Source organism: Microtus pennsylvanicus, chromosome 9, assembly GCF_037038515.1.
Source record: "Microtus pennsylvanicus isolate mMicPen1 chromosome 9, mMicPen1.hap1, whole genome shotgun sequence".
In the NCBI taxonomy this organism is placed as follows: domain Eukaryota; kingdom Metazoa; phylum Chordata; class Mammalia; order Rodentia; family Cricetidae; genus Microtus; species Microtus pennsylvanicus.
The window spans coordinates 41,155,895-41,168,726 of record NC_134587.1 but is presented as its reverse complement, the minus strand read 5'-3'; positions in this window follow the sequence as shown (position 1 = coordinate 41,168,726).

Here is a 12,832-nt window from a genome sequence, read left to right as displayed (position 1 = left end):
AGCACAACTTGTTTTCTCTCCCAGCCTCAACCTCATTCCAAATTTCACTTCAGAAAATGAACTAAGTATGGGTTTCCTGCAGCACTCACATTGGATCAGAACATATGTCATGCCTCAGTGCCCCTCACTGAGGGGATAGCAGGCAGCACTGAGCTTGCTCCAAACCCTAAACTCACTATTGCTGTGGAATAATCCTTCTGTACATTGTAAATGTGTATTATCCTCATTGGTTAATAAGGAGCTGACTGGCTTATGGCTGGGCAGGAAGAGCTTGGGCAGGAGAGCCAGACTAGGAGGATGCTGGGAAGAAAAAGCATGGAGTCTGAGGAGTCTCAAGTAAATGCAGAGAAAGCAGGACATGTAGAAAATTGTTGTCCGAGGTTTCTGTCCTGCCCAGTTCCTGCAATCATTAAGTCCCAAAGAAATCGCACAGAGGTCTACATTAACTATAAACTGATTGTCCATTATCTCAGGCTTCTCGTTAACCCTTATAACTTATATTCGCCCATTATTCTTATCTATGTTAGCCACATGGCTCGGTACCTTTCTCGTTGAGGGAGTCACATCTTGCTTGCTCTGTGGCCAGACCAGGACAGCAGACCAAGCTTTCCTCTTCCCTGAATTCTCCTGTTCTCATTGACCCCCCTCTATTTCCTGTTTGGTTGTCCCACCTATACTTCCTGCCTTGCTACTGGCCAATTAGCGTTTATTTAAAATAAAATTGACAGAATACAGACCATTGTCCCACACCAGAAAATGAGCATTGAGCCACATGGTAGAACTTATATAACAAATACAGAATAATTTAAGTTGTAAGAACTAGTGTATAACAAGCCTAAGCTATCAGCCAAGCGTTTATAATTAATTTTGAGTCTCCATGTTGGCTGTTTCTTGTAGTATGAAGAGCAGGCCGCATCCCACCACCCAGCTAGCTTAACCTCTGAAATAATCACACAGAAATTGTATTAATTAAAATTACTGCCTGGCCCATTATATCTAGCCTCTTCTTGGCTAACTCTCACATCTTGATTAACCCATTTCTATTAAATCTGTGCATCACCACGTGACTGTGGCTTACCCACATACCATGCCTGTGACTCAGTGCTCCCTGCCTGGGCAGGCAGTGGAATCAGGTTTACTAGGCATGCACAAGCAGGAGAGCATGGCGGATTTCTGCCACCATACAGAGATTTGGTTGTAACTCATTTAAAAAGCTCATCCTCAGAGTTAAAGTGCTGAGTGTGGCTCCTACCTGGTGGCCCCAGAGCCAGCAGAAATGGTACAACCACCATTTTGAAATTGGAGAGAGGTGGAGCCGACATCCAGAGCAGCTCTGCCATGCTAGTGGTGCAGTGCACATGGCTCAGAGGCACAAGCAGCTCTGCAATGTTGGACTGGACAGGGGCAAGCAGGCAGTACCTGTATTTGACCTGGGATTGTCACAGCTTAGATTCTTAAGATCTTAGCATTTCTTTTTATTTTTTCAAATATTTTAATAACATAAAAATGTCATAATTTACATTTTCAGTGAGAGGAAAAGATGTGCACCGTGACCCAGATTTCTGTTTGGAAAGTGGGAAAGATCAAAATGTTAACAGTAGTTAAACTGAAAAGCTCTTCAAGACAGCAGAGAATTAAAGACAATGCAATAGGACAGATTCAGACATAAAAACCTTTAAATGGGTCATAGTGTCAGATAGACATACGTAGACATGGGAGAGAGAAGAAAAAGAGTATTAAAAAGTCATAAGGTAAAGTTAATGCTTTAGAAAAGGGGTAAAGTCTTTAAAGATACAAAGTACAGATGATAGATTAAAAGGAGTAAAAAAAAATAAGCCACATAAAAATGAAAAATTCACAGAGAGTCTGGATTCTATGTATTATTGTGTTATCTTTGAATTTTTTTGACTGTAAAGGAGCTAAGTACGAGAGATATTTTCTTGTATGGGCTAAGCTAATCCAGTATTTATATCATAAAGGTATCTTGACTTCAGAATTTGGGTCTAAGGATATGATGCTTTGGAAAAGAGGTTCTTTTGTTTTCACAGAAGATGAGACCTTGTGGATTGCTTCTAGACCAATATGGTATGATAGACCATACCCTCCTGAAAGGTCACCATGAACTCACCTTCAGAACTCAACTTCTGACTGAGATGAACCTGGCACACAGGTTATACCATGAAAGACCTGATTAATAGTGCCCCATACAGCATGAAGTAGTTTGGAGAGAAAAAAAACTGTGCCTATATTCCCAAATATTGTTTATAAATGTTCTTTTACCTTTAAAGGGGGATATGATATAGATATGAATAATTTACATTGGTATAATTTTTATTTTATTGATATAAATTTAAGGTCAATCTTGTTATATGTATTTCTGATCTTGATTAAGGTATTGTGATTGTGTAGTTCATTTAAAAATGTAATGTATAATTAGAAAGTATAGGTTATTAAAAAGATAATCATCTATAACAGTAAAGTTTGTAGTCATGTTAGTTAGATTTTCTAGATGTGCATAGATATATTTCAGACAGGCATTTTTCATATATTTCAAAGACTACAGAATATGGCATTTACGATGTTTTAATAACTTAGGGCTTTTCATGAAAATGAGACATGTCTGCTCCTGGCAGCACCAATCTACTTCAAGAGGAAGATGGGCATTGAAGAGGCTCATTATGGAGTTTGATAGCCATTTGGGCAAGAAACTGCTCTTGCCTGGACTATTACCTAAACTGGACATGAGGAACCCACAAAGTGATGACTGCTGAGCTTGCCAAAAGGTGAGATGATCCTTCGGGGATCCTGAGTCTTGTGAGACATTCTGCAGGACACAGAAGAAAGTGAATGAACTGTCTTTAAAGTTTCCTTCGTTGTGGAAATGTCTCCTGGATACTATGGGCCTGTAGGCTGAAGATGGATGCCCCAACGGTACAAAAAAACTTTGGGTGACTGTCCAGGCAGCGAGATGTCTCTGTCATTTCTAGAGATTTGGAAGTTGCTTACTTCTTGTTTACTTAGGTAATATAATATCCTTCTGGATTCTTTGATGGATTTGAAGAATAGATAGTTATAGTTATAGTTTTCCACTGTTATGATAAAAGATAAAAAAGATATAAATATTATAACTAATTCTTGCTTAATAACTGTTTTGTTATATGTAATTTTTCTATGTTAAAGTGAAAGCCTTTCTTTTTGTTTAAACAGAGAAAGGGGAAATGGTGTAGGAAGTTCTCCTGTATTTGTGTTGCTTTCATTGGTTGAATAAAGAAACTGCCTTGGCCTTTTGATAGAGCAGCCTTTAGGTGGGCGGAATAGACGGAACAGAATGTTGGGAAGAAGGAAGTGTGACAGATGCCATGAATCTCTGGCTTGAGATGGACGTAGGTTAGAATCTTACCAGTAAGCCACAGTCACGTGGTGATACACAAATTTAATAGAAATGGGTTAATCAAGATGTGAGAGTTAGCCGAGAAGAGGCTATACGTAATGGGCCAGGCAGTAATTTTAATTAATACAATTTCTGTGTGATTATTTTGGGGTTAAGCTAGCTGGGTGGTGGGATGCGGCCTGCTCTTTATACTACAATTTCTGAACTAGTGGTTGGTAAGGAAAAGTCTGCCTACAAATGACATTCTAACATTGGGCCAGAACTTCCACTTAAGACCTAGCAAAGCTTGAATAAAGATTCTGAGCACACAAAACACAGAGCCTCATTTGGAGCCCTAGTTTCATGTCTCTATTGCCAGCCACAGCACTGTGACACATCTCCCAGCAACTGCCTGCCAGAGGTGGTAACTACCAACCACCATACACTGCCACCATGCACTAAGCTAAGTGACACTGATGGTGACTGACATAGCAGTTTAAGATCCATTTAATGAGAGCAAAAAACAATACAAATGCTTGGAAAAGACAGATTCACATGAAAACAAACTTCTAAATGAAACACATTGTGATATATATATATATATATATATATATACAGGCTTAGTGGAGAAAAACAAAAAATAGAGACATTCATAGATTAAAAATAATTTAAAATAATAAAATAAAGTAGTTAAAAAGAAATGATATAAATATTATATATATATATATAACATAAAGATGGGAAATGCATACAAAGTCTGCATTCTGTATATTGTTGTGTTGTCTTTAGATTTTCTGATTGCTAATAAAGTTACAACAGCTGGTAAAACACATTGGACTATGAAAACTTCTGGATTAAATCAACCGATGTATTTTTAAAACATCTTGATTTCAAAATGGAAATAAAAGATATGTTACTTGGGGAGACAAGTTATAATTTTATTTTTAATGAACTATACATTTTTCTCTCCTCCCCTCCCTGTCTCTCTCCTCCCCTTCATCCCTCCCAAAAGGTTCCCATGTTCCCAATTTACTCAGGAGACCATGGTCGTGAACCTCAACTGGTATGTTGAACGTACTTTCACAATGGAGCACATTGTAAAGATAGGCTGGCCTTTGTTTTTTTAATTTTATTTTCTTTCCTTTTTATTGACTTTTACTGAGCTCTACATTTTTCTCTGCTCCCCTCCCTGCCTCATCTCTCCCCTTCAACCCTCCCACAAGGTTCTCATGCTCCCAACTTCCTCAGGCAATCTTGTCTTTTTCTACTTCCCATGTAGATTAGATCTATGTATGTCTTTCTTAGTGTCCTCATTGTTGTCTGAGTTCTCTGGGATTGTGATTTGTAAACTGGTTTTCTTTGCTTTATGTTTAAAAACAACTTATGAGTGAGTACATGTGATAATTGTCCTTCTGAGTCTGGGTTACCTTACTCAAAATGATGTTTTCTAGTTTCATCCATTTTTCTGCAAAATTCAAGATGTTATTTATTTCTGCTGTGTAGTACTCAATTGTGTAAATGTACCACATTTTCCTTATCAATCCTTTGGTTGAGGGGCATTTAGGTTGTTTCCAGGTTCTGGCATGACAAACAATGCTCCTATAGACATAGTTGAGCACATGTTCTTGTGGCATGATTGAGCATCTTTGGGGTATTTACCCAAAAGGGGTATTGCTGGGTCTTGAGGAAGGTTGTTTCCTAATTCTCCTAGAAATCACCATACTGATATCCAAAGGGGCTGTACCAGCTTGCACCCCAACCAGCAATGGAGGAGTGTTCCCTTTACCCCCCAACCTCTTCAGCATAAGTTGTCATCAGTGTTTTTTATCTTGGCCATTCTTACAGGTGTAAGATGGAATCTCAGAGTTGTTTTGATTTGCACTTCTCTGATGACTAAAGATGTGTAAAATGGTCTTTCAGCCATTTCAGATTCCTCTATTGAGAGTTCTCTATTTAAGTCTGTGATATATTTTTTATTGGATTATTTGTTCTTTTGATGACCAATTTCTTGAATGCTTTGTATATTTTGGAGATCAGTCATCTGACTGATGTGGGATTGGTGAAGATCTTTTCCCATTCTGTAGGCTGTTGTTTTGTCCTGTTGACCATGTCCTTTGCTTTACAGAAGCTTGTCAGTTTCTGGAGGTCCAATTTATTAATTGTTTCTCTCAGTGTCTGTGCTGCTGGGGTTATATTTAGGAAGAGGTCTCCTGTGCCAACATATTCAAATGTACTTCCTGCTTTCTCTTCTGTGAGGTTCAGAGTATCTGGCTTTATGTTAATGTTTTTGATCCATTTGAACTTGAGTTTTGTGCATAGTGATAGATATGGGTCTATTCTCACTCTTCTACATGTTGACATTGAGTTATCCAGCATTATTTGTTAAATATGTTTTCTTTTTTCCATTTGATATTTTAGCTTCTTTGTCAACAATCAGGTGTTCATAGGTATGTGGATTAATATCCAGGTCTTCTGTCCAATCACATTGGTCCTTCTGTCTGTTTTAATGCCAGTACCAGGCTGTTTAAAGTAGTGTATCTCTGTAGTAGAGTTTGAAGTCAGGGATTGTGATACCTCTAAAAGTTCTTTTATTGTACAGGATTGTTTTGGCTATTCTGGGTTTTTGCTTTTGTATATGAAGTTGAATACTGTTCTCTTGAGGTATGTGAAGAATTTTTCTGGAGTTTTGATTGGCATTGCATTGAATCTGTAGATTGTTTTTGTTAAGATTGCCAGTTTTACTATGTTAATTCTACCTACCCAAGAGCATGGGAGATCTTTCCACTTTCTGATGTCGTCTTCAATTTCTTTCTTCAAAGATTTAAAGTTCTTGTCATACAAGTCTTCCTTGTATGTACAAATAATGCTGGATAACTCAATGTCTACATGTAGAAGAGTGAGAATAGACCCATATCTATCACTATGCACAAAACTCAAGAAAGTCTTAACTTGTTTGGTTAGAGTCACTCCAAGATATTTGTGCTATTTGTGGAGGTATATTCATTTATGTTTGGATGGAATATTCTATATATGTCTGTTAAGTCCATTTGAGTCATAACCTCTGTTAGTTCTTTTATTGCTCTGATAATTTTTTGTCTGACTGACCTGTTCAGTGGTGAGAGTGGAGTGTTGAAGTCTCCCACTATTAGTGTGTGGGGTTTAATGTATTATTTAAGCTTTGGAAGTGTCTCTTTTACACATGCGGGTGCCCTTGTATTCCAGGAATAGATATTAAGTTTTGAGATTTCATCTTGATGGATTTTTCCTGCGATAAAATGCCCTTCTTTGTTTTTTGTTTGTTTGATTGATTGATTTTAGTTTGAAGTCTATTTTGTTAGATATTAGGATAGCTATATCAGTTTGTTTCTTAGTTCCATTTGATTGGAAATTTTTTCTCAACCCTTTATTCTGAGGCAATATCTGTCTTTGAGGTTGAGGTGTTTTTCTGTATGCAACGAAAGGATGGATTCTGTTTTTGCATCCAATCTGTTAGCCTGTGTCTTTTCATATGTGTGTTGAGTCCATTTATATTAAGGGATATTAATGACCTGTGATTGCTATCTCCTCTTAACTTAGTTTTCATTGTTGGTGATGTTATTTCTTTGGGATTTACTGCTGTGAGATAATCAATCATCTGGGGTTTTGTTGATGTAGCCAACTTTCTTGGGTTGGAGTTTTCCTTCTAGTGCTTTGTGTAGGTTTGAGTTTGTGACCGGGTATCGGTTAAATCTAGCTTTGTCATGGAATATCTTGTTTTGTCCCTCTATAGTGATTAAAAGTTTTGCTGAGTATAGTAGTCTGGGCTGGGATCCATTGTCTGTTAATGTCTGCATAATGCTTGACCAGGATCTTCTGGCTTTCATTGTCTCCATTGAGAAGTCAGGTGTAATTCTGATAGGTCTGCCTTTATATATTACTTGGTCCTTTTCCTGTGCAGCTCTTAATATTCTTCCTTTATTCTGTATGTTTAGTGTTTTAATTATTATGTGGCAAAGGGACTTTGTTTTTGATCCAATCTATTTGGTGTTCTGTAAACTTCTTGTATCTTCATAGGCATATCATTCTTTAGGTTGGGAATGTTTTCTTCTATGATTTTGTTAAATATATTTTTGTGCTTTTGAGTTGAACTTCTCCTTCTTATATACATATTATTCTTAAGTTTGGTCTTTTCCCATATTTCCTGTATATTTTGTGTTAAGCTTTTATTAGATTTAATGTTTTCTTTGGCTGATGAGTCTATTTCCTCTATTGTATCTTTAGTGCTTGAGATTCTCTCTTCCATCTCTCATATTCTGCTGTTTATGCTTGTACTTGTGGTTTCTGATCATTTTCTCATGATTTATGTTTCTATAATTCTTTTGGCTTGAGTTTTCTTTATAGTCTCTATTTCAGTTTTCAAGTCTTGAATAGTTTCTTTCATCTGCTTGATTACTTTTTCTTGGTTTTCATTAAGAGATTTGGTGATGTCTTGCATTTTTTTGTTTCTCTTTTCCTCCATTTCTTTGAGGGAATTTTTCTTTGCTCTTTAAGGGCCTCAAAAATTCTCCCAAAGTCATTATTTGGGTCATTTTCTTCTGCTTCATCTATATTTGGTTGTTCAAGTCTTGCTGTTGCACAGTCATTAGTGTTTACTGGTGTTGTGTTGTTCTTTGTGGTGTTGTATGTGTCTTTATCCTATCTACCTATCTTTTCCTCTGATTGGTGTACTTGGTTCTGTTTGTGACTCTGGTGTTCAGCCTTCCAGGTGCCAGTGGATCCAAGGCTCAGATGGTTGCTCCTCATGGTGCAGTCAGTTCCACGATTCCAGTCACCCCATTGGTCACTCCATGTTCCTGGAAGTTGGTTGGCACTCCCAGGGTTTGCTCTGCTCCTTTGAAGGTTGTTGTCTCAGGCTTGCTCAAGCCTACAGCACTGGCCCAGTCCTGTTTTTTTTGTGAATGTCCCTGGTCTGGATCCACTCCTGTGGAGGTCCCTAGCTTGGAGTTGGTCCCATAAAGGTCTTTGGCTCTGATCTACTCCCATAGAGGTCCCAGACCCAGGTGTACCCAGACCTGCAGAGGTCCTGGCTCGGGCCTATTCTCTTAGAGGTCCCACACTCATGCCCAGATCTGCAGAGGCCTCTGTTTCTTGCCCCCACAGAGGTCCCAGACTCTCACACAGACCCACAGAGGTCTCTGGTTCCTGCCTACTTCCTTGTTGTTCCCAGGCTCTTGCATGAACCCATAGACATCCTGGCTTAGGCCTACTCCCTCAGAGATCTCAGACTCATGCCCGGACCTGCAGAGGTCTCTGATTCCAGCCTACTCCCTCAGCAGTTGCTCCCTTGTACTTGTTCCTGTGGAGTTCACTGTCTCAGGCCTGCTCTGTCCTAGGTCATTGGCTCAGTCCTGTTTCTGTAAATGTCCTTGGTCTGGATATGCTTCTGTGGAGGTCCCTGGTTTGGGGTTGGTCCCATAAAGGTCTTTGGCTCTGATCTACTCCTTCAGAAGTCTCAGACTTGGGTGCACCCAGACCTACAGAGATCCTGGTTCAGCTACTTTTTTCCCCACAGGAAATCAGAGGCTGTGTATTCATCCTATGTTGATATGAACCAGGTTTGATCTACAAGAAATACGAGACATATAATGTATATTCTATCTGCTCAAACATAAAACAAAAAAATCTTTTGTTGACTTGTGTACCTTGCATGGTCTATATTTGTATTAATACAGATATTATGTTACTTTTAAAAGGCTTTGTATTTCAGAACAAGGGAACCAGACACCAATAAAAATGGTGCAGGTATTCCAGCATCTCAGAATGCCTCTATTAAAATCTCCTTGGAATTTTACAACCAAAACAGCATCAAGACTGATGGCTGAAATGATCCAATTCCATAAACTACTCTAGTCAAGACCTAACAATTATCCTGATTTTTCTGAAGGTTCCCACAAAGACACCAGGGTCCATGAACAACAGAAAGAAGTCCAGAGAATGATGCCCACACTCCAAAAAATGGGTTATTGAGGTTTACTAGCAGGATATGATGTAGAAATTATGAGATAAATTGATAGATTATGGAATCTACTTTAATCCAAAAAACAACTATTAATATCAAAATATTTTACATTGCTTTTTTAATTTTGGTTTATTGATACAAATTTAAAGCTATCATGGCTATCCTATATGCATGTTTCTACTCCTTTTTGGGATACTGTGTGTGTCTAACTCATTTGAAATGTAATGTACAGTTAAGAAATGCAAATTAATAGTAATCTATTAGTGTCAAACTTATAGTCATGTAATGGATATTTTCAAGATCATACACAGATATATTTAGATAGATAGATGGTCTTCAAATACTTCAAAGACATCCAGAATATGGCGGTTAAAATGTTTTAAAAACATAAGGTTTTTGTTGACAGTGAGACACATCTGCTCCTGGAAGCACCAGTTTTCTTCAGAGAAGACAATGGGCTACGAAGAATCTCTGAATGGAGCTTGCTTTCTTTATGGCACAGGCTAGTTATTTGGACAAAAAAAAAAACCCTGTCCTTACCTCAATTGCTGAGAGTATGCTGTAAATTGGACCAGTAGGATGTAAAGAAAACCAACCACCAAACTTTCAAAGACATGGTAGGAAAGTCCTTCAAAATTCCTTGCTTTTCAGAAAGGTGTGTCAGATATACCAGGCCCATAAGCCAAAGTTGATTACCCCAACATTACAAAGTAACATAGAGTGACTGTCCAGACATCCAGATGCCCCTGTCATTTGGTCATCTGGTAACATTTCACATTTCTGTGGTCTTTGATGCAGTTAAAGACTAAATAATTAGACTTAAAGTTTTCCTTAGTTATGATAAAAAGGTAAATAATATATGAAACTTTACACTTACAAAGAAAAGATATATAATAAAATAGTTTCTCTAATCCTACCAAATACAAATGGACTAGCTATTTTAACTGTAACTCTTAATTGATAACTATTTTGTAGTATATAATTTTACTGTTAAAACCTTTTTATTTTAATTTTTATCCAGCCAAAAAGGAGAAAATGCTGTGGAATAATCCTTCTCTATATTTTGAACAAGTATTACTCTCATTGGTTAATAGAGAGCTAACTCTCCTTTGGCTGTGCAGGAAGAGATTGGGCAGGAGAGCCAGACTAGGAGGATGCTGAGAAGAAGACGCATGGAGCCTGAGGAGTCTTGAGCCAAAAGGAGGGGAAGCAGAACATGTACAAAATGAGGTAACAAGCCATGAGCCACATGGTAGAACTTATTTAAGAAATTTGGATTAATTTAAGTTATAAGAGCTAGTTTATAACAAGGCTAAACTATCAGCCAAGCATTTATAATTAATATTGAGTCTCCATGTTGGTTATCTGTGAACTAGTGGATAGGTAAAAATGTACACCTACCAATATAGATATGCAGAATTTGGAGTTTGCCAAGCTGGTTGCCAGTCTTGCTTTGCTCCAGTATTTTCTCACTATGCTCCTTTCCCTCCCTTCTGAACCAGAATTATATACCATGTGCCATTAAAAGTTGGAAGTGTGTAGTCTGTTTTTTGATTTTTGTCTTATAGGGGGTTATCGTTAAGAGATTGCCATCAGTCTCAGAAGAGACTTTGGACTTTGAAATTTTACAGACTATGAGGGATTTTAAAGTTGGACTTAATGCATTTCCACATTTGACATGGCTACAAAGCTATGGGAGCCAAAGAGAGCAATGTGGTGATCTGAAAGAAAATGCCCCCCTTAGGGTCACAGGAAGTGTAGTCTAGCTGGAGTAGATGTGGCATTGTTAGAGGAAGTGTGTCTCTGGGAGCAGGCTTTGAGGTTTAAGATGTTCAAGCTAAGCCCAATATGACACACAGTTTCTTCTTGCTAACTGAAGATACTAATGTTGACTTCTCAGCTACATTGGGTACTATGCTTGCCTGCAGGCCACTATGCTGCCTTACATGATGATAATGGGCTAAACTCTGAACTATAAGCCAGCCCAAATTAATTATTTTTTTGCTGTAAGAGTTGTCATGGTTGTGGCATCTCGATGTAGTAACAGAATACTAAGACAGATGTTAGTACCAGCTTCCTGCTATGACCATAATGAACTAAACCTCTGAAACTATAAGCCAGTCTCAATTGTAATAGTTGCCATGGTCATAGTGTCTCATCACAGCAATACAAACCCTAACTGAAACAGCTACTGACAACAACCACTGTTCTGGAATGCCTGACAGGTGAAGAGGATGCCCAGGAAGAGATCGACAGGTCACTTGAATTCAGTGTCCTCCATAGCACCCTTGCCTATTCAGATCCATCCTCTCCACTATGACCCAGAACTCTGGGTCACATGCCCCACTTACCCACTCCTCAGTAATATATATGCTCAAAGAAACAGATCCAGGGATTCTCAGGGTTCTGACCAGCACAGCAGGCCTGGCCCTGATGCCTCTGAGCCTCTGGCCACAGCAACAATGCAGCCCCAACCATATGGTGAGTAATCAATGCAGGGTATGCACACACCCCTTCCTCTCCATTCCAGCTTACCTTTGAGGTCCATGGCAGGGCCCTAGTTGGTTCAGTTTCTGAGAAGCAAATTGTTAGGCACAGCCCAGACCTCAGGAGAGACAGAAACACAGTCCTGATTACCTGTGGGCAGAGAAGAAATCTAGCGGGCATTTGTCCAGATCTGGTGTCAGCTGATCCCTCCAGAATGAAGCTAATCCTGCTGACAGTGGGCATTTTGTCTTACTTTTGGTCTTAACGCATCTAGTGGCATGGCACATGCTTTGAAAGTGAGGTGGGTAGGTTTTCCTCAAACTAGCCAGAACTAGGCACAATTCCAATCCTCTCCCTACAATGGATACATGGGTGCCTGTGGTTTTTTTTCCCTGCAGGCTTTACAGCAGTCAGGGAAAGAAATGATCCATGAAGAGACAAGAATAAAACTCTATTACGCCCAATTTTATTGTAATCAGTGCTGGGCCAGGACTTCTAGAGTATGGTCCAGATCACTTTACTTTAGCCATATTTAAGCACGGCACAAATTTTGAAAAAGTATTCAGTTAGCAACTAACTCAGTCTCAAGTATACAAAAATTTAAGATATGTTTACAGTGAGATTTCTTACAAAGTACATCTGGCTTCTTTCACAAGAATGGTTACTGTTGACTCAGAGATAGTGCCCAAGATCCAGGGCCTAGAGAGTTTGACTTGGGTAAACATAATAGCTGTAGGAGTCAGGATTTCCTTGGTCCAAAGATAACATAGAAGTCACTTAGGCTGTTGTAAACCACAAACGACCTCACCCATAAGAGAGGGTTTTATGTTCTAAAAGCAATGCTCAAAATTTAGGAGAAATGGTCTTGGATAGGTAACAAACATAAATTCTGGGTGATATGGACAGAGACTGTCTCATCAGACAAAAAAAGGATCACCAGGATGCAAAACAACGTAATTCCTGGCTTTTCAGGAAGG